Here is a 20,173-nt window from a genome sequence, read left to right as displayed (position 1 = left end):
AGGTAGCCAATGCCTCGTCACCAGCAGAATCAAATCAGCAACTTCAAGAAACCCCTGGCAAAAGTAACGATGTTTCTCTTAAGATACACAACTAGTGACGTATCGCTTCAGGCAGACGACACAGTATATAAAAATGTGTATTTGGGTGAGCAACTGGCAGGAAGCACTATGACTCTCTTAGGGTAGCCAATGCCTCGTCACCAACATAATCACATCACCAACTTCAAGAAACCCCTTGCAAAAGTATCTATATCTCCCTTAAGATACACAACTAGTGGCGTATCTCTTCAGGCACACTGGAAACAGTATCTAAAAATGTGTATTTGGGTGAGGAACTGGCTGGAAGCACTATGACTCTCTTAAGGTAGCCAATGCCTCGTCACCAACATAATCACATCACCAACTTCAAGAAACCCCTTGCAAAAGTATCTATATGTCCCTTAAGATACACAACTAGTGGCGTATCTCTTCAAGCACACTGGAAACAGTATCTAAAGAATGTGTATTTGGGTGAGCAACTGGCAGGAAACACTGTGACTCTCTTAGGGTAGCCAATATCTCGTCACCAGTAAAATCACATCTTCAAAGTCAAGAAATCGCTGGCAAGAGTAACGATGTTTCTCTTAAGATACACAACTAGTGGCGTATCGCCTCAGGCAGACTGGCCACAGTATCTAAAAATGTGTATTTGGGTGAGCAACAGGCAGGAAGAACTATGACTCTCTTAAGGTAGCCAATGCATCGTCACCAACATAATCACATCACCAACTTCAAGAAACCCCTTGCAAAGGTAACGAAGCTTCTCATAAGATACACAGCTAGTGGCGTGTCACTTCAGGCAGACTGGCCAAAGTATCTAAAAAATGTGTATTTGGGTGAGCAACTAGCAGGAATCACTATGACACTCATAAGGTAGCCAATGCCTCGTCACCAGCATAATCACATCAGCAACTTCAAGAAACCCCTGGCAAAAGTATCTATATGTCCCTTAAGATACACAACTAGTGGCGTATCTCTTCAGGCACACTGGAAACAGTATCTAAAGAATGTGTATTTGGGTGAGCAACTGGCAGGAAACACTGTGACTCTCTTAGGGTAGCCAATATCTCGTCACCAGTATAATCACATCTTCAAAGTCAAGAAAACGCTGGCAAGAGTAACGATGTTTCTCTTAAGATACATAACTAGTGGCGTACCGCTTCAGGCAGACTGGGTACTGTATCTAAAAATGTGTATTTGGGGAGCAACTGGCAGGAAGCACTATGACTCTCTTAAGGAAGCCAAAGCCTCGTCACCAACATAATCACATCACCACCTTCAAGAAACCCCTTGCATAGGTAACGAAGCTTCTCATAAGATACACAGCTTGTGGCGTGTCACTTCAGGCAGACTGGCCAAAGTATCTAAAAAATGTGTATTTGGGTGAGCAACTAGCAGGAATCACTATGACACTCATAAGGTAGCCAATGCCTCGTCACCAGCATAATCACATCAGCAACTTCAAGAAACCCCTGGCAAAAGTTACAATGACTCTTAAGATACACAACTAGTGGCGTATCTATCAGGCAGACAGGAAAGAATATCTAAAAAATGTGTATTTGTGTGAAGAACTGGCAGGAATCTCTATGACTCTCTTGAGGTAGCCAATGCCTCGTCACCAGCAGAATCAAATCAGCAACTTCAAGAAACCCCTGGCAAAAGTAACCATGTTTCTCTTAAGATACACAACTTGTGACGTATCGCTTCAGGCAGACGACACAGTATCTAAAAATGTGTATTTGGGTGAGCAACTGGCAGGAAGCACTATGACTCTCTTAAGGTAGCCAATAAATCGTCACCAGCAGAATGACATCAGCAACTTCAAGAAACCCCTGGCAAAAGTATCTATATGTCCCTTAAGATACACAACTAGTGGCGTAACTCTTCAGGCACACTGGAAACAGTATCTAAAGAATGTGTATTTGGGTGAGCAACTGGCAGGAAACACTGTGACCCTCTTAGGGTAACCAATATCTCGTCACCAGTAAAATCACATCTTCAAAGTCAAGAAAACGCTGGCAAGAGTAACGATGTTTCTCTTAAGATACACAACTAGTGGCGTATCGCCTCAGGCAGACTGGCCACAGTATCTAAAAATGTGTATTTGGGTGAGCAACTGGCAGGAAGCACAATGACTCTCTTAAGGTTGCCAATGCCTCGTCACCAACATAATCACATCACCAACTTCAGGAAACCCCTTGCAAAGGTAACGAAGCTTCTCATAAGATACACAGTTAGTGGCGTGTCACTTCAGGCAGACTGGCCAAAGTATCTAAAAAATGTGTATTTGGGTGAGCAACTAGCAGGAATCACTATGACACTCATAAGGTAGCCAATGCCTCGTCACCAGCATAATCACATCAGCAACTTCAAGAAACCCCTGGCAAAAGTTACAATTACTCTTAAGATACACAACTAGTGGCGTATCTATCAGGCAGACAGGAAATAATATCTAAAAAATGTGTATTTGTGTGAAGAACTGGCAGGAATCTCTATGACTCTCTTGAGGTAGCCAATGCCTCGTCACCAGCAGAATCAAATCAGCAACTTCAAGAAACCCCTGGCAAAAGTAACGATGTTTGTCTTAAGATACACAACTAGTGGCGTATCGCTTCAGGCAGACTGGCCACAGTATCTAAAAATGTGTATTTGGGTGAGCAACTGGCAGGAAGCACTATGACTCTCTTAAGGTAGCCAATGCCTCGTCACCAACATAATCACATCACCAACTTCAAGAAACCCCTTGCAAAGGTAACGAAGCTTCTCATAAGATACACAGCTAGTGGCGTGTAACTTCAGGCAGACTGGCCAAAGTATCTAAAAAATGTGTATTTGGGTGAGCAACTAGCAGGAATCACTATGACACTCATAAGGTAGCCAATGCCTCGTCACCAGCATAATCACATCAGCAACTTCAAGAAACCCCTGGCAAAAGTTACAATGACTCTTAAGATACACAACTAGTGGCGTATCTATCAGGCAGACAGGAAAGAATATCTAAAAAATGTGTATTTGTGTGAAGAACTGGCAGGAATCTCTATGACTCTCTTGAGGTAGCCAATGCCTCGTCACCAGCAGAATCAAATCAGCAACTTCAAGAAACCCCTGGCAAAAGTAACGATGTTTCTCTTAAGATACACAACTAGTGGCGTATCGCTTCAGGCAGACGACACAGTATATAAAAATGTGTATTTGGGTGAGCAACTGGCAGGAAGCACTATGACTCTCTTAGGGTAGCCAATGCCTCGTCACCAACATAATCACATCACCAACTTCAAGAAACCCCTTGCAAAAGTATCTATATGTCCCTTAAGATACACAACTAGTGGCGTATCTCTTCAGGCACACTGGAAACAGTATCTAAAAATGTGTATTTGGGTGAGGAACTGGCTGGAAGCACTATGACCTTCTTAAGGTAGCCAATGCCTCGTCACCAACATAATCACATCACCAACTTCAAGAAACCCCTTGCAAAAGTATCTATATGTCCCTTAAGATACACAACTAGTGGCGTATCTCTTCAAGCACACTGGAAACAGTATCTAAAGAATGTGTATTTGGGTGAGCAACTGGCAGGAAACACTGTGACTCTCTTAGGGTAGCCAATATCTCGTCACCAGTATAATCACATCTTCAAAGTCAAGAAAACGCTGGCAAGAGTAACGATGTTTCTCTTAAGATACACAACTAGTGGCGTATCGCTTCAGGCAGACTGGCCACAGTATCTAAAAATGTGTATTTGGGTGAGCAACTGGCAGGAAGCACTATGACTCTCTTAAGGTAGCCAATGCCTCGTCACCACCATAATCACATCACCAACTTCAAGAAACCCCTTGCAAAAGTATCTATATGTCCCTTAAGATACACAACTAGTGGCGTATCTCTTCAGGCACACTGGAAACAGCATCTAAAGAATGTGTATTTGGGTGAGCAACTGGCAGGAAACACTGTGACTCTCTTAGGGTAGCCAATATCTCGTCACCAGTATAATCACATCTTCAAAGTCAAGAAAACTCTGGCAAGAGTAACGATGTTTCTCTTAAGATACACAACTAGTGGCGTATCGCTTCAGGCAGACTGGCCACAGTATCTAAAAATGTGTATTTGGGTGAGCAACTGGCAGGAAGCACTATGACTCTCTTAAGGTAGCCAATGCCTCGTCACCAACATAATCACATCACCAACTTCAAGAAACCCCTTGCAAATGTATCTATATGTCCCTTAAGATACACAACTTGTGGCGTATCTCTTCAGGCACACTGGAAACAGTATTTAAAAATGAGTATTTGGGTGAGCAACTGGCAGGAAACACTGTGACTCTCTTAGGGTAGCCAATATCTCGTCACCAGTATAATCACATCTTCAAAGTCAAGAAAACGCTGGCAAGAGTAACGATGTTTCTCTTAAGATACACAACTAGTGGCGTATCGCTTCAGGCAGACTGGCCACAGTATCTAAAAATGTGTATTTGGGTGAGCAACTGGCAGGAAGCACTATGGCTCTCTTAAGGTAGCCAATGCCTCGTCACCAACATAATCACATCACCAACTTCAAGAAACCCCTTGCAAAGGTAACGAAGCTTCTCATAAGATACACAGCTAGTGGCGTGTCACTTCAGGCAGACTGGCCAAAGTATCTAAAGAATGTGTATTTGGGTGAGCAACTGGCAGGAAACACTGTGACTCTCTTAGGGTAACCAATATCTCGTCACCAGTATAATCACATCTTCAAAGTCAAGAAAACGCTGGCAAGAGTAACGATGTTTCTCTTAAGATACACAACTAGTGGCGTATCGCTTCAGGCAGACTGGCCACAGTATCTAAAAATGTGTATTTGGGTGAGCAACTGGCAGGAAGCACTATGACTCTCTTAAGGTAGCCAATGCCTCGTCACCAACATAATCACATCACCAACTTCAAGAAACCCCTTGCAAAAGTATCTATATGTCCCTTAAGATACACAACTAGTGGCGTATCTCTTCAGGCACACTGGAAACAGTATCTAAAGAATGTGTATTTGGGTGAGCAACTGGCAGGAAACACTGTGACTCTCTTAGGGTAGCCAATATCTCGTCACCAGTAAAATCACATCTTCAAAGTCAAGAAAACGCTGGCAAGAGTAACGATGTTTCTCTTAAGATACACAACTAGTGGCGTATCGCCTCAGGCAGACTGGCCACAGTATCTAAAAATGTGTATTTGGGTGAGCAACTGGCAGGAAGAACTATGACTCTCTTAAGGTAGCCAATGCATCGTCACCAACATAATCACATCACCAACTTCAAGAAACCCCTTGCAAAGGTAACGAAGCTTCTCATAAGATACACAGCTAGTGGCGTGTCACTTCAGGCTGACTGGCCAAAGTATCTAAAAAATGTGTATTTGGGTGAGCAACTGGCAGGAAACACTGTGACTCTCTTAGGGTAGCCAATATCTCGTCACCAGTATAATCACATCTTCAAAGTCAAGAAAACGCTGGCAAGAGTAACGATGTTTCTCTTAAGATACACAACTAGTGGCGTATCGCTTCAGGCAGACTGGCCACAGTATCTAAAAATGTGTATTTGGGTGAGCAACTAGCAGGAATCACTATGACACTCATAAGGTAGCCAATGCCTCGTCACCAGCATAATCACATCAGCAACTTCAAGAAACCCCTGGCAAAAGTTACAATGACTCTTAAGATACACAACTAGTGGCGTATCTATCAGGCAGACAGGAAAGAATATCTAAAAAATGTGTATTTGTGTGAAGAACTGGCAGGAATCTCTATGACTCTCTCGAGGTAGCCAATGCCTCGTCACCAGCAGAATCAAATCAGCAACTTCAAGAAACCCCTGGCAAAAGTAACGATGTTTCTCTTAAGATACACAACTAGTGACGTATCGCTTCAGGCAGACGACACAGTATATAAAAATGTGTATTTGGGTGAGCAACTGGCAGGAAGCACTATGACTCTCTTAGGGTAGCCAATGCCTCGTCACCAACATAATCACATCACCAACTTCAAGAAACCCCTTGCAAAAGCATCTATATGTCCCTTAAGATACACAACTAGTGGCGTATCTCTTCAGGCACACTGGAAACAGTATCTAAAAATGTGTATTTGGGTGAGGAACTGGCTGGAAGCACTATGACTCTCTTAAGGTAGCCAATGCCTCGTCACCAACATAATCACATCACCAACTTCAAGAAACCCCTTGCAAAAGTATCTATATGTCCCTTAAGATACACAACTAGTGGCGTATCTCTTCAAGCACACTGGAAACAGTATCTAAAGAATGTGTATTTGGGTGAGCAACTGGCAGGAAACACTGTGACTCTCTTAGGGTAGCCAATATCTCGTCACCAGTATAATCACATCTTCAAAGTCAAGAAAACGCTGGCAAGAGTAACGATGTTCCTCTTAAGATACACAACTAGTGGCGTATCGCTTCAGGCAGACTGGCCACAGTATCTAAAAATGTATATTTTGGTGAGCAACTGGCAGGAAGCACTATGACTCTCTTAAGGTAGCCAATGCCTCGTCACCAACATAATCACATCACCAACTTCAAGAAACCCCTTGCAAAAGTATCTATATGTCCCTTAAGATACACAACTAGTGGCGTATCTCTTCAGGCACACTGGAAACAGCATCTAAAGAATGTGTATTTGGGTGAGCAACTGGCAGGAAACACTGTGACTCTCTTAGGGTAGCCAATATCTCGTCACCAGTATAATCACATCTTCAAAGTCAAGAAAACTCTGGCAAGAGTAACGATGTTTCTCTTAAGATACACAACTAGTGGCGTATCGCTTCAGGCAGACTGGCCACAGTATCTAAAAATGTGTATTTGGGTGAGCAACTGGCAGGAAGCACTATGACTCTCTTAAGGTAGCCAATGCCTCGTCACCAACATAATCACATCACCAACTTCAAGAAACCCCTTGCAAATGTATCTATATGTCCCTTAAGATACACAACTTGTGGCGTATCTCTTCAGGCACACTGGAAACAGTATTTAAAAATGAGTATTTGGGTGAGCAACTGGCAGGAAACACTGTGACTCTCTTAGGGTAGCCAATATCTCGTCACCAGTATAATCACATCTTCAAAGTCAAGAAAACGCTGGCAAGAGTAACGATGTTTCTCTTAAGATACACAACTAGTGGCGTATCGCTTCAGGCAGACTGGCCACAGTATCTAAAAATGTGTATTTGGGTGAGCAACTGGCAGGAAGCACTATGGCTCTCTTAAGGTAGCCAATGCCTCGTCACCAACATAATCACATCACCAACTTCAAGAAACCCCTTGCAAAAGTATCTATATGTCCCTTAAGATACACAACTAGTGGCGTATCTCTTCAGGCACACTGGAAACAGCATCTAAAGAATGTGTATTTGGGTGAGCAACTGGCAGGAAACACTGTGACTCTCTTAGGGTAGCCAATATCTCGTCACCAGTATAATCACATCTTCAAAGTCAAGAAAACTCTGGCAAGAGTAACGATGTTTCTCTTAAGATACACAACTAGTGGCGTATCGCTTCAGGCAGACTGGCCACAGTATCTAAAAATGTGTATTTGGGTGAGCAACTGGCAGGAAGCACTATGACTCTCTTAAGGTAGCCAATGCCTCGTCACCAACATAATCACATCACCAACTTCAAGAAACCCCTTGCAAATGTATCTATATGTCCCTTAAGATACACAACTTGTGGCGTATCTCTTCAGGCACACTGGAAACAGTATTTAAAAATGAGTATTTGGGTGAGCAACTGGCAGGAAACACTGTGACTCTCTTAGGGTAGCCAATATCTCGTCACCAGTATAATCACATCTTCAAAGTCAAGAAAACGCTGGCAAGAGTAACGATGTTTCTCTTAAGATACACAACTAGTGGCGTATCGCTTCAGGCAGACTGGCCACAGTATCTAAAAATGTGTATTTGGGTGAGCAACTGGCAGGAAGCACTATGGCTCTCTTAAGGTAGAAAATTCCTCGTCACCAACATAATCACATCACCAACTTCAAGAAACCCCTTGCAAAGGTAACGAAGCTTCTCATAAGATACACAGCTAGTGGCGTGTCACTTCAGGCAGACTGGCCAAAGTATCTAAAGAATGTGTATTTGGGTGAGCAACTGGCAGGAAACACTGTGACTCTCTTAGGGTAACCAATATCTCGTCACCAGTATAATCACATCTTCAAAGTCAAGAAAACGCTGGCAAGAGTAACGATGTTTCTCTTAAGATACACAACTAGTGGCGTATCGCTTCAGGCAGACTGGCCACAGTATCTAAAAATGTGTATTTGGGTGAGCAACTGGCAGGAAGCACTATGACTCTCTTAAGGTAGCCAATGCCTCGTCACCAACATAATCACATCACCAACTTCAAGAAACCCCTTGCAAAAGTATCTATATGTCCCTTAAGATACACAACTAGTGGCGTATCTCTTCAGGCACACTGGAAACAGTATCTAAAGAATGTGTATTTGGGTGAGCAACTGGCAGGAAACACTGTGACTCTCTTAGGGTAGCCAATATCTCGTCACCAGTAAAATCACATCTTCAAAGTCAAGAAATCGCTGGCAAGAGTAACGATGTTTCTCTTAAGATACACAACTAGTGGCGTATCGCCTCAGGCAGACTGGCCACAGTATCTAAAAATGTGTATTTGGGTGAGCAACTGGCAGGAAGAACTATGACTCTCTTAAGGTAGCCAATGCATCGTCACCAACATAATCACATCACCAACTTCAAGAAACCCCTTGCAAAGGTAACGAAGCTTCTCATAAGATACACAGCTAGTGGCGTGTCACTTCAGGCAGACTGGCCAAAGTATCTAAAAAATGTGTATTTGGGTGAGCAACTGGCAGGAAACACTGTGACTCTCTTAGGGTAGCCAATATCTCGTCACCAGTATAATCACATCTTCAAAGTCAAGAAAACGCTGGCAAGAGTAACGATGTTTCTCTTAAGATACACAACTAGTGGCGTATCGCTTCAGGCAGACTGGCCACAGTATCTAAAAATGTGTATTTGGGTGAGCAACTGGCAGGAAGCACTATGACTCTCTTAAGGTAGCCAATGCCTCGTCACCAACATAATCACATCACCAACTTCAAGAAACCCCTTGCAAAAGTATCTATATGTCCCTTAAGATACACAACTAGTGGCGTATCTCTTCAGGCACACTGGAAACAGTATCTAAAAATGTGTATTTGGGTGAGGAACTGGCTGGAAGCACTATGACTCTCTTAAGGTAGCCAATGCCTCGTCACCAACATAATCACATCACCAACTTCAAGAAACCCCTTGCAAAAGTATCTATATGTCCCTTAAGATACACAACTAGTGGCGTATCTATCAGGCAGACAGGAAAGAATATCTAAAAAATGTGTATTTGTGTGAAGAACTGGCAGGAATCTCTATGACTCTCTTGAGGTAGCCAATGCCTCGTCACCAGCAGAATCAAATCAGCAACTTCAAGAAACCCCTGGCAAAAGTAACGATGTTTCTCTTAAGATACACAACTAGTGACGTATCGCTTCAGGCAGACGACACAGTATATAAAAATGTGTATTTGGGTGAGCAACTGGCAGGAAGCACTATGACTCTCTTAGGGTAGCCAATGCCTCGTCACCAACATAATCACATCACCAACTTCAAGAAACCCCTTGCAAAAGTATCTATATGTCCCTTAAGATACACAACTAGTGGCGTATCTCTTCAGGCACACTGGAAACAGTATCTAAAAATGTGTATTTGGGTGAGGAACTGGCTGGAAGCACTATGACTCTCTTAAGGTAGCCAATGCCTCGTCACCAACATAATCACATCACCAACTTCAAGAAACCCCTTGCAAAAGTATCTATATGTCCCTTAAGATACACAACTAGTGGCGTATCTCTTCAAGCACACTGGAAACAGTATCTAAAGAATGTGTATTTGGGTGAGCAACTGGCAGGAAACACTGTGACTCTCTTAGGGTAGCCAATATCTCGTCACCAGTATAATCACATCTTCAAAGTCAAGAAAACGCTGGCAAGAGTAACGATGTTTCTCTTAAGATACACAACTAGTGGCGTATCGCTTCAGGCAGACTGGCCACAGTATCTAAAAATGTGTATTTGGGTGAGCAACTGGCAGGAAGCACTATGACTCTCTTAAGGTAGCCAATGCCTCGTCACCAACATAATCACATCACCAACTTCAAGAAACCCCTTGCAAAAGTATCTATATGTCCCTTAAGATACACAACTAGTGGCGTATCTCTTCAGGCACACTGGAAACAGTATCTAAAGAATGTGTATTTGGGTGAGCAACTGGCAGGAAACACTGTGACTCTCTTAGGGTAGCCAATATCTCGTCACCAGTAAAATCACATCTTCAAAGTCAAGAAATCGCTGGCAAGAGTAACGATGTTTCTCTTAAGATACACAACTAGTGGCGTATCGCCTCAGGCAGACTGGCCACAGTATCTAAAAATGTGTATTTGGGTGAGCAACTGGCAGGAAGAACTATGACTCTCTTAAGGTAGCCAATGCATCGTCACCAACATAATCACATCACCAACTTCAAGAAACCCCTTGCAAAGGTAACGAAGCTTCTCATAAGATACACAGCTAGTGGCGTGTCACTTCAGGCAGACTGGCCAAAGTATCTAAAAAATGTGTATTTGGGTGAGCAACTGGCAGGAAACACTGTGACTCTCTTAGGGTAGCCAATATCTCGTCACCAGTATAATCACATCTTCAAAGTCAAGAAAACGCTGGCAAGAGTAACGATGTTTCTCTTAAGATACACAACTAGTGGCGTATCGCTTCAGGCAGACTGGCCACAGTATCTAAAAATGTGTATTTGGGTGAGCAACTGGCAGGAAGCACTATGACTCTCTTAAGGTAGCCAATGCCTCGTCACCAACATAATCACATCACCAACTTCAAGAAACCCCTTGCAAAAGTATCTATATGTCCCTTAAGATACACAACTAGTGGCGTATCTCTTCAGGCACACTGGAAACAGTATCTAAAAATGTGTATTTGGGTGAGGAACTGGCTGGAAGCACTATGACTCTCTTAAGGTAGCCAATGCCTCGTCACCAACATAATCACATCACCAACTTCAAGAAACCCCTTGCAAAAGTATCTATATGTCCCTTAAGATACACAACTAGTGGCGTATCTATCAGGCAGACAGGAAAGAATATCTAAAAAATGTGTATTTGTATGAAGAACTGGCAGGAATCTCTATGACTCTCTTGAGGTAGCCAATGCCTCGTCACCAGCAGAATCAAATCAGCAACTTCAAGAAACCCCTGGCAAAAGTAACGATGTTTCTCTTAAGATACACAACTAGTGACGTATCGCTTCAGGCAGACGACACAGTATATAAAAATGTGTATTTGGGTGAGCAACTGGCAGGAAGCACTATGACTCTCTTAGGGTAGCCAATGCCTCGTCACCAACATAATCACATCACCAACTTCAAGAAACCCCTTGCAAAAGTATCTATATGTCCCTTAAGATACACAACTAGTGGCGTATCTCTTCAGGCACACTGGAAACAGTATCTAAAAATGTGTATTTGGGTGAGGAACTGGCTGGAAGCACTATGACTCTCTTAAGGTAGCCAATGCCTCGTCACCAACATAATCACATCACCAACTTCAAGAAACCCCTTGCAAAAGTATCTATATGTCCCTTAAGATACACAACTAGTGGCGTATCTCTTCAAGCACACTGGAAACAGTATCTAAAGAATGTGTATTTGGGTGAGCAACTGGCAGGAAACACTGTGACTCTCTTAGGGTAGCCAATATCTCGTCACCAGTATAATCACATCTTCAAAGTCAAGAAAACTCTGGCAAGAGTAACGATGTTTCTCTTAAGATACACAACTAGTGGCGTATCGCTTCAGGCAGACTGGCCACAGTATCTAAAAATGTGTATTTGGGTGAGCAACTGGCAGGAAGCACTATGACTCTCTTAAGGTAGCCAATGCCTCGTCACCAACATAATCACATCACCAACTTCAAGAAACCCCTTGCAAAAGTATCTATATGTCCCTTAAGATACACAACTAGTGGCGTATCTCTTCAGGCACACTGGAAACAGCATCTAAAGAATGTGTATTTGGGTGAGCAACTGGCAGGAAACACTGTGACTCTCTTAGGGTAGCCAATATCTCGTCACCAGTATAATCACATCTTCAAAGTCAAGAAAACTCTGGCAAGAGTAACGATGTTTCTCTTAAGATACACAACTAGTGGCGTATCGCTTCAGGCAGACTGGCCACAGTATCTAAAAATGTGTATTTGGGTGAGCAACTGGCAGGAAGCACTATGACTCTCTTAAGGTAGCCAATGCCTCGTCACCAACATAATCACATCACCAACTTCAAGAAACCCCTTGCAAATGTATCTATATGTCCCTTAAGATGCACAACTTGTGGCGTATCTCTTCAGGCACACTGGAAACAGTATTTAAAAATGAGTATTTGGGTGAGCAACTGGCAGGAAACACTGTGACTCTCTTAGGGTAGCCAATATCTCGTCACCAGTATAATCACATCTTCAAAGTCAAGAAAACGCTGGCAAGAGTAACGATGTTTCTCTTAAGATACACAACTAGTGGCGTATCGCTTCAGGCAGACTGGCCACAGTATCTAAAAATGTGTATTTGGGTGAGCAACTGGCAGGAAGCACTATGGCTCTCTTAAGGTAGCCAATGCCTCGTCACCAACATAATCACATCACCAACTTCAAGAAACCCCTTGCAAAGGTAACGAAGCTTCTCATAAGATACACAGCTAGTGGCGTGTCACTTCAGGCAGACTGGCCAAAGTATCTAAAGAATGTGTATTTGGGTGAGCAACTGGCAGGAAACACTGTGACTCTCTTAGGGTAACCAATATCTCGTCACCAGTATAATCACATCTTCAAAGTCAAGAAAACGCTGGCAAGAGTAACGATGTTTCTCTTAAGATACACAACTAGTGGCGTATCGCTTCAGGCAGACTGGCCACAGTATCTAAAAATGTGTATTTGGGTGAGCAACTGGCAGGAAGCACTATGACTCTCTTAAGGTAGCCAATGCCTCGTCACCAACATAATCACATCACCAACTTCAAGAAACCCCTTGCAAAAGTATCTATATGTCCCTTAAGATACACAACTAGTGGCGTATCTCTTCAGGCACACTGGAAACAGTATCTAAAGAATGTGTATTTGGGTGATTAACTGGCAGGAAACACTGTGACTCTCTTAGGGTAGCCAATATCTCGTCACCAGTAAAATCACATCTTCAAAGTCAAGAAATCGCTGGCAAGAGTAACGATGTTTCTCTTAAGATACACAACTAGTGGCGTATCGCCTCAGGCAGACTGGCCACAGTATCTAAAAATGTGTATTTGGGTGAGCAACTGGCAGGAAGAACTATGACTCTCTTAAGGTAGCCAATGCATCGTCACCAACATAATCACATCACCAACTTCAAGAAACCCCTTGCAAAGGTAACGAAGCTTCTCATAAGATACACAGCTAGTGGCGTGTCACTTCAGGCAGACTGGCCAAAGTATCTAAAAAATGTGTATTTGGGTGAGCAACTGGCAGGAAACACTGTGACTCTCTTAGGGTAGCCAATATCTCGTCACCAGTATAATCACATCTTCAAAGTCAAGAAAACGCTGGCAAGAGTAACGATGTTTCTCTTAAGATACACAACTAGTGGCGTATCGCTTCAGGCAGACTGGCCACAGTATCTAAAAATGTGTATTTGGGTGAGCAACTGGCAGGAAGCACTATGACTCTCTTAAGGTAGCCAATGCCTCGTCACCAACATAATCACATCACCAACTTCAAGAAACCCCTTGCAAATGTATCTATATGTCCCTTAAGATACACAACTTGTGGCGTATCTCTTCAGGCACACTGGAAACAGTATCTAAAGAATGTGTATTTGGGTGAGCAACTGGCAGGAAACACTGTGACTCTCTTTTGGTAGCCAATATCTCGTCACCAGTAAAATCACATCTTCAAAGTCAAGAAATCGCTGGCAAGAGTAACGATGTTTCTCTTAAGATACACAACTAGTGGCGTATCGCCTCAGGCAGACTGGCCACAGTATCTAAAAATGTGTATTTGGGTGAGCAACTGGCAGGAAGAACTATGACTCTCTTAAGGTAGCCAATGCCTCGTCACCAACATAATCACATCACCAACTTCAAGAAACCCCTTGCAAAAGTATCTATATGTCCCTTAAGATACACAACTAGTGGCGTATCTCTTCAGGCACACTGGAAACAGTATCTAAAGAATGTGTATTTGGGTGAGCAACTGGCAGGAAACACTGTGACTCTCTTAGGGTAGCCAATATCTCGACACCAGTATAATCACATCTTCAAAGTCAAGAAAACGCTGGCAAGAGTAACGATGTTTCTCTTAAGATACACAACTAGTGGCGTATCGCTTCAGGCAGACTGGCCACAGTATCTAAAAATGTGTATTTGGGTGAGCAACTGGCAGGAAGCACTATGACTCTCTTAAGGTAGCCAATGCCTCGTCACCAACATAATCACATCACCAACTTCAAGAAACCCCTTGCAAAAGTATCTATATGTCCCTTAAGATACACAACTAGTGGCGTATCTCTTCAGGCACACTGGAAACAGTATCTAAAGAATGTGTATTTGGGTGAGCAACTGGCAGGAAACACTGTGACTCTCTTAGGGTAGCCAATATCTCGTCACCAGTATAATCACATCTTCAAAGTCAAGAAAACGCTGGCAAGAGTAACGATGTTTCTCTTAAGATACACAACTAGTGGCGTATCGCTTCAGGCAGACTGGCCACAGTATCTAAAAATGTGTATTTGGGTGAGCAACTGGCAGGAAGCACTATGACTCTCTTAAGGTAGCCAATGCCTCGTCACCAACATAATCACATCACCAACTTCAAGAAACCCCTTGCAAAAGTATCTATATGTCCCTTAAGATACACAACTAGTGGCGTATCTCTTCAGGCACACTGGAAACAGTATCTAAAGAATGTGTATTTGGGTGAGCAACTGGCAGGAAACACTGTGACTCTCTTAGGGTAGCCAATATCTCGTCACCAGTATAATCACATCTTCAAAGTCAAGAAAACGCTGGCAAGAGTAACGATGTTTCTCTTAAGATACACAACTAGTGGCGTATCGCTTCAGGCAGACTGGCCACAGTATCTAAAAATGTGTATTTGGGTGAGCAACTGGCAGGAAGCACTATGACTCTCTTAATGTAGCCAATGCCTCGTCACCAACATAATCACATCACCAACTTCAAGAAACCCCTTGCAAATGTATCTATATGTCCCTTAAGATACACAACTTGTGGCGTATCTCTTCAGGCACACTGGAAACAGTATTTAAAAATGTGTATTTGGGTGAGCAACTGGCAGGAAACACTGTGACTCTCTTAGGGTAGCCAATATCTCGTCACCAGTATAATCACATCTTCAAAGTCAAGAAAACGCCGGCAAGAGTAACGATGTTTCTCTTAAGATACACAACTAGTGGCGTATCGCTTCAGGCAGACTGGCCACAGTATCTAAAAATGTGTATTTGGGTGAGCAACTGGCAGGAAGCACTATGACTCTCTTAAGGTAGCCAATGCCTCGTCACCAACATAATCACATCACCAACTTCAAGAAACCCCTTGCAAAAGTATCTATATGTCCCTTAAGATACACAACTTGTGGCGTATCTCTTCAGGCACACTGGAAACAGTATCTAAAGAATGTGTATTTGGGTGAGCAACTGGCAGGAAACACTGTGACTCTCTTAGGGTAGCCAATATCTCGTCACCAGTAAAATCACATCTTCAAAGTCAAGAAATCGCTGGCAAGAGTAACGATGTTTCTCTTAAGATACACAACTAGTGGCGTATCGCCTCAGGCAGACTGGCCACAGTATCTAAAAATGTGTATTTGGGTGAGCAACTGGCAGGAAGAACTATGACTCTCTTAAGGTAGCCAATGCATCGTCACCAACACAATCACATCACCAACTTCAAGAAACCCCTTGCAAAGGTAACGAAGCTTCTCATAAGATACACAGCTAGTGGCGTGTCACTTCAGGCAGACTGGCCAAAGTATCTAAAAAATGTGTATTTGTGTGAGCAACTGGCAGGAAACACTGTGACTCTCTTAGGGTAGCCAATATCTCGTCACCAGTATAATCACATCTTCAAAGTCAAGAAAACGCTGGCAAGAGTAACGATGTTTCTCTTAAGATACACAACTAGTGGCGTATCGCTTCAGGCAGACTGGCCAAAATATCTAAAAATGTGTATTTGGGTGAGCAACTGGCAGGAAGCACTATGACTCTCTTAAGGTAGCCAATGCCTCGTCACCAACATAATCACATCACCAACTTCAAGAAACCCCTTGCAAAAGTATCTATATGTCCCTTAAGATACACAACTAGTGGCGTATCTCTTCAGGCACACTGGAAACAGTATCTAAAAATGTGTATTTGGGTGAGGAACTGGCAGGAAGCACTATGACTCTCTTAAGGTAGCCAATGCCTCGTCACCAACATAATCACATCACCAACTTCAAGAAACCCCTTGCAAAAGTATCTATATGTCCCTTAAGATACACAACTAGTGGCGTATCTCTTCAGGCACACTGGAAACAGTATCTAAAGAATGTGTATTTGGGTGAGCAACTGGCAGGAAACACTGTGACTCTCTTAGGGTAGCCAATATCTCGTCACCAGTATAATCACATCTTCAAAGTCAAGAAAACGCTGCCAAGAGTAACGATGTTTCTCTTAAGATACACAACTAGTGGCGTATCGCCTCAGGCAGACTGGCCACAGTATCTAAAAATGTGTATTTGGGTGAGCAACTGGCAGGAAGCACTATGACTCTCTTAAGGTAGCCAATGCCTCGTCACCAACATAATCACATCACCAACTTCAAGAAACCCCTTGCAAATGTATCTACATGTCCCTTAAGATACACAACTAGTGGCGTATCTCTTCAGGCACACTGGAAACAGTATTTAAAAATGTGTATTTGGGTGAGCAACTGGCAGGAAACACTGTGACTCTCTTAGGGTAGCCAATATCTCGTCACCAGTATAATCACATCTTCAAAGTCAAGAAAACGCTGGCAAGAGTAACGATGTTTCTCTTAAGATACACAACTAGTGGCGTATCGCTTCAGGCAGACTGGCCACAGTATCTAAAAATGTGTATTTGGGTGAGCAACTGGCAGGAAGCACTATGACTCTCTTAAGGTAGCCAATGCCTCGTCACCAACATAATCACATCACCAACTTCAAGAAACCCCTTGCAAAAGTATCTATATGTCCCTTAAGATACACAACTAGTGGCGTATCTCTTCAGGCACACTGGAAACAGTATCTAAAGAATGTGTATTTGGGTGAGCAACTGGCAGGAAACACTGTGACTCTCTTAGGGTAGCCAATATCTCGTCACCAGTATAATCACATCTTCAAAGTCAAGAAAACGCTGGCAAGAGTAACGATGTTTCTCTTAAGATACACAACTAGTGACGTATCGCTTCAGGCAGACTGGCCACAGTATCTAAAAATGTGTATTTGGGTGAGCAACTGGCAGGAAGCACTATGACTCTCTTAAGGTAACCAATGCCTCGTCACCAACATAATCACATCACCAACTTCAAGAAACCCCTTGCAAAAGTATCTATATGTCCCTTAAGATACACAACTAGTGGCGTATCTCTTCAGGCACACTGGAAACAGTATCTAAAGAATGTGTATTTGGGTGAGCAACTGGCAGGAAACACTGTGACTCTCTTAGGGTAGCCAATATCTCGTCACCAGTATAATCACATCTTCAAAGTCAAGAAAACGCTGGCAAGAGTAACGATGTTTCTCTTAAGATACACAACTAGTGGCGTATCGCTTCAGGCAGACTGGCCACAGTATCTAAAAATGTGTATTTGGGTGAGCAACTGGCAGGAAGCACTATGACTCTCTTAAGGTAGCCAATGCCTCGTCACCAGCATAATCACATCACCAACTTCAAGAAACCCCTTGCAAAAGTATCTATATGTCCCTTAAGATACACAACTAGTGGCGTATCTCTTCAGGCACACTGGAAACAGTATCTAAAGAATGTGTATTTGGGTGAGCAACTGGCAGGAAACACTGTGACTCTCTTAGGGTAGCCAATATCTCGTCACCAGTATAATCACATCTTCAAAGTCAAGAAAACGCTGGCAAGAGTAACGATGTTTCTCTTAAGATACACAACTAGTGGCGTATCGCTTCAGGCAGACTGGCCACAGTATCTAAAAATGTGTATTTGGGTGAGCAACTGGCTGGAAGCACTATGACTCTCTTAAGGTAGCCAATGCCTCGTCACCAACATAATCACATCAGCAACTTCAAGAAAGCCCTGGCAAAAGTATCTATATGTCCCTTAAGATACACAACTTGTGGCGTATCTCTTCAGGCACACTGGAAACAGTATCTAAAGAATGTGTATTTGGGTGAGCAACTGGCAGGAAACACTGTGACTCTCTTAGGGTAGCCAATATCTCGTCACCAGTAAAATCACATCTTCAAAGTCAAGAAATCGCTGGCAAGAGTAACGATGTTTCTCTTAAGATACACAACTAGTGGCGTATCGCCTCAGGCAGACTGGCCACAGTATCTAAAAATGTGTATTTGGGTGAGCAACTGGCAGGAAGAACTATGACTCTCTTAAGGTAGCCAATGCATCGTCACCAACATAATCACATCACCAACTTCAAGAAACCCCTTGCAAAGGTAACGAAGCTTCTCATAAGATACACAGCTAGTGGCGTGTCACTTCAGGCAGACTGGCCAAAGTATCTAAAAAATGTGTATTTGGGTGAGCAACTGGCAGGAAACACTGTGACTCTCTTAGGGTAGCCAATATCTCGTCACCAGTATAATCACATCTTCAAAGTCAAGAAAACGCTGGCAAGAGTAACGATGTTTCTCTTAAGATACACAACTAGTGGCGTATCGCTTCAGGCAGACTGGCCAAAGTATCTAAAAATGTGTATTTGGGTGAGCAACTGGCAGGAAGCACTATGACTCTCTTAAGGTAGCCAATGCCTCGTCACCAACATAATCACATCACCAACTTCAAGTAACCCCTTGCAAAAGTATCTATATGTCCCTTAAGATACACAACTTGTGGCGTATCTCTTCAGGCACACTGGAAACAGTATCTAAAGAATGTGTATTTGGGTGAGCAACTGGCAGGAAACACTGTGACTCTCTTAGGGTAGCCAATATCTCGTCACCAGTAAAATCACATCTTCAAAGTCAAGAAATCGCTGGCAAGAGTAACGATGTTTCTCTTAAGATACACAACTAGTGGCGTATCGCCTCAGGCAGACTGGCCACAGTATCTAAAAATGTGTATTTGGGTGAGCAACTGGCAGGAAGAACTATGACTCTCTTAAGGTAGCCAATGCATCGTCACCAACATAATCACATCACCAACTTCAAGAAACCCCTTGCAAAGGTAACGAAGCTTCTCATAAGATACACAGCTAGTGGCGTGTCACTTCAGGCAGACTGGCCAAAGTATCTAAAAAATGTGTATTTGGGTGAGCAACTGGCAGGAAACACTGTGACTCTCTTAGGGTAGCCAATATCTCGTCACCAGTATAATCACATCTTCAAAGTCAAGAAAACGCTGGCAAGAGTAACGATGTTTCTCTTAAGATACACAACTAGTGGCGTATCGCTTCAGGCAGACTGGCCAAAGTATCTAAAAATGTGTATTTGGGTGAGCAACTGGCAGGAAGCACTATGACTCTCTTAAGGTAGCCAATGCCTCGTCACCAACATAATCACATCACCAACTTCAAGTAACCCCTTGCAAAAGTATCTATATGTCCCTTAAGATACACAACTAGTGGCGTATCTCTTCAGGCACACTGGAAACAGTATCTAAAGAATGTGTATTTGGGTGAGCAACTGGCAGGAAACACTGTGACTCTCTTAGGGTAACCAATATCTCGTCACCAGTATAATCACATCTTCAGAGTCAAGAAAACGGTGGCAAGAGTAACGATGTTTCTCTTAAGATACACAACTAGTGGCGTATCGCTTCAGGCAGACTGGCCACAGTATCTAA

Source organism: Schistocerca nitens, chromosome 11 (genome assembly GCF_023898315.1).
Source record: "Schistocerca nitens isolate TAMUIC-IGC-003100 chromosome 11, iqSchNite1.1, whole genome shotgun sequence".
NCBI lineage: Eukaryota > Metazoa > Arthropoda > Insecta > Orthoptera > Acrididae > Schistocerca > Schistocerca nitens.
This window is presented reverse-complemented; position numbering follows the sequence as displayed.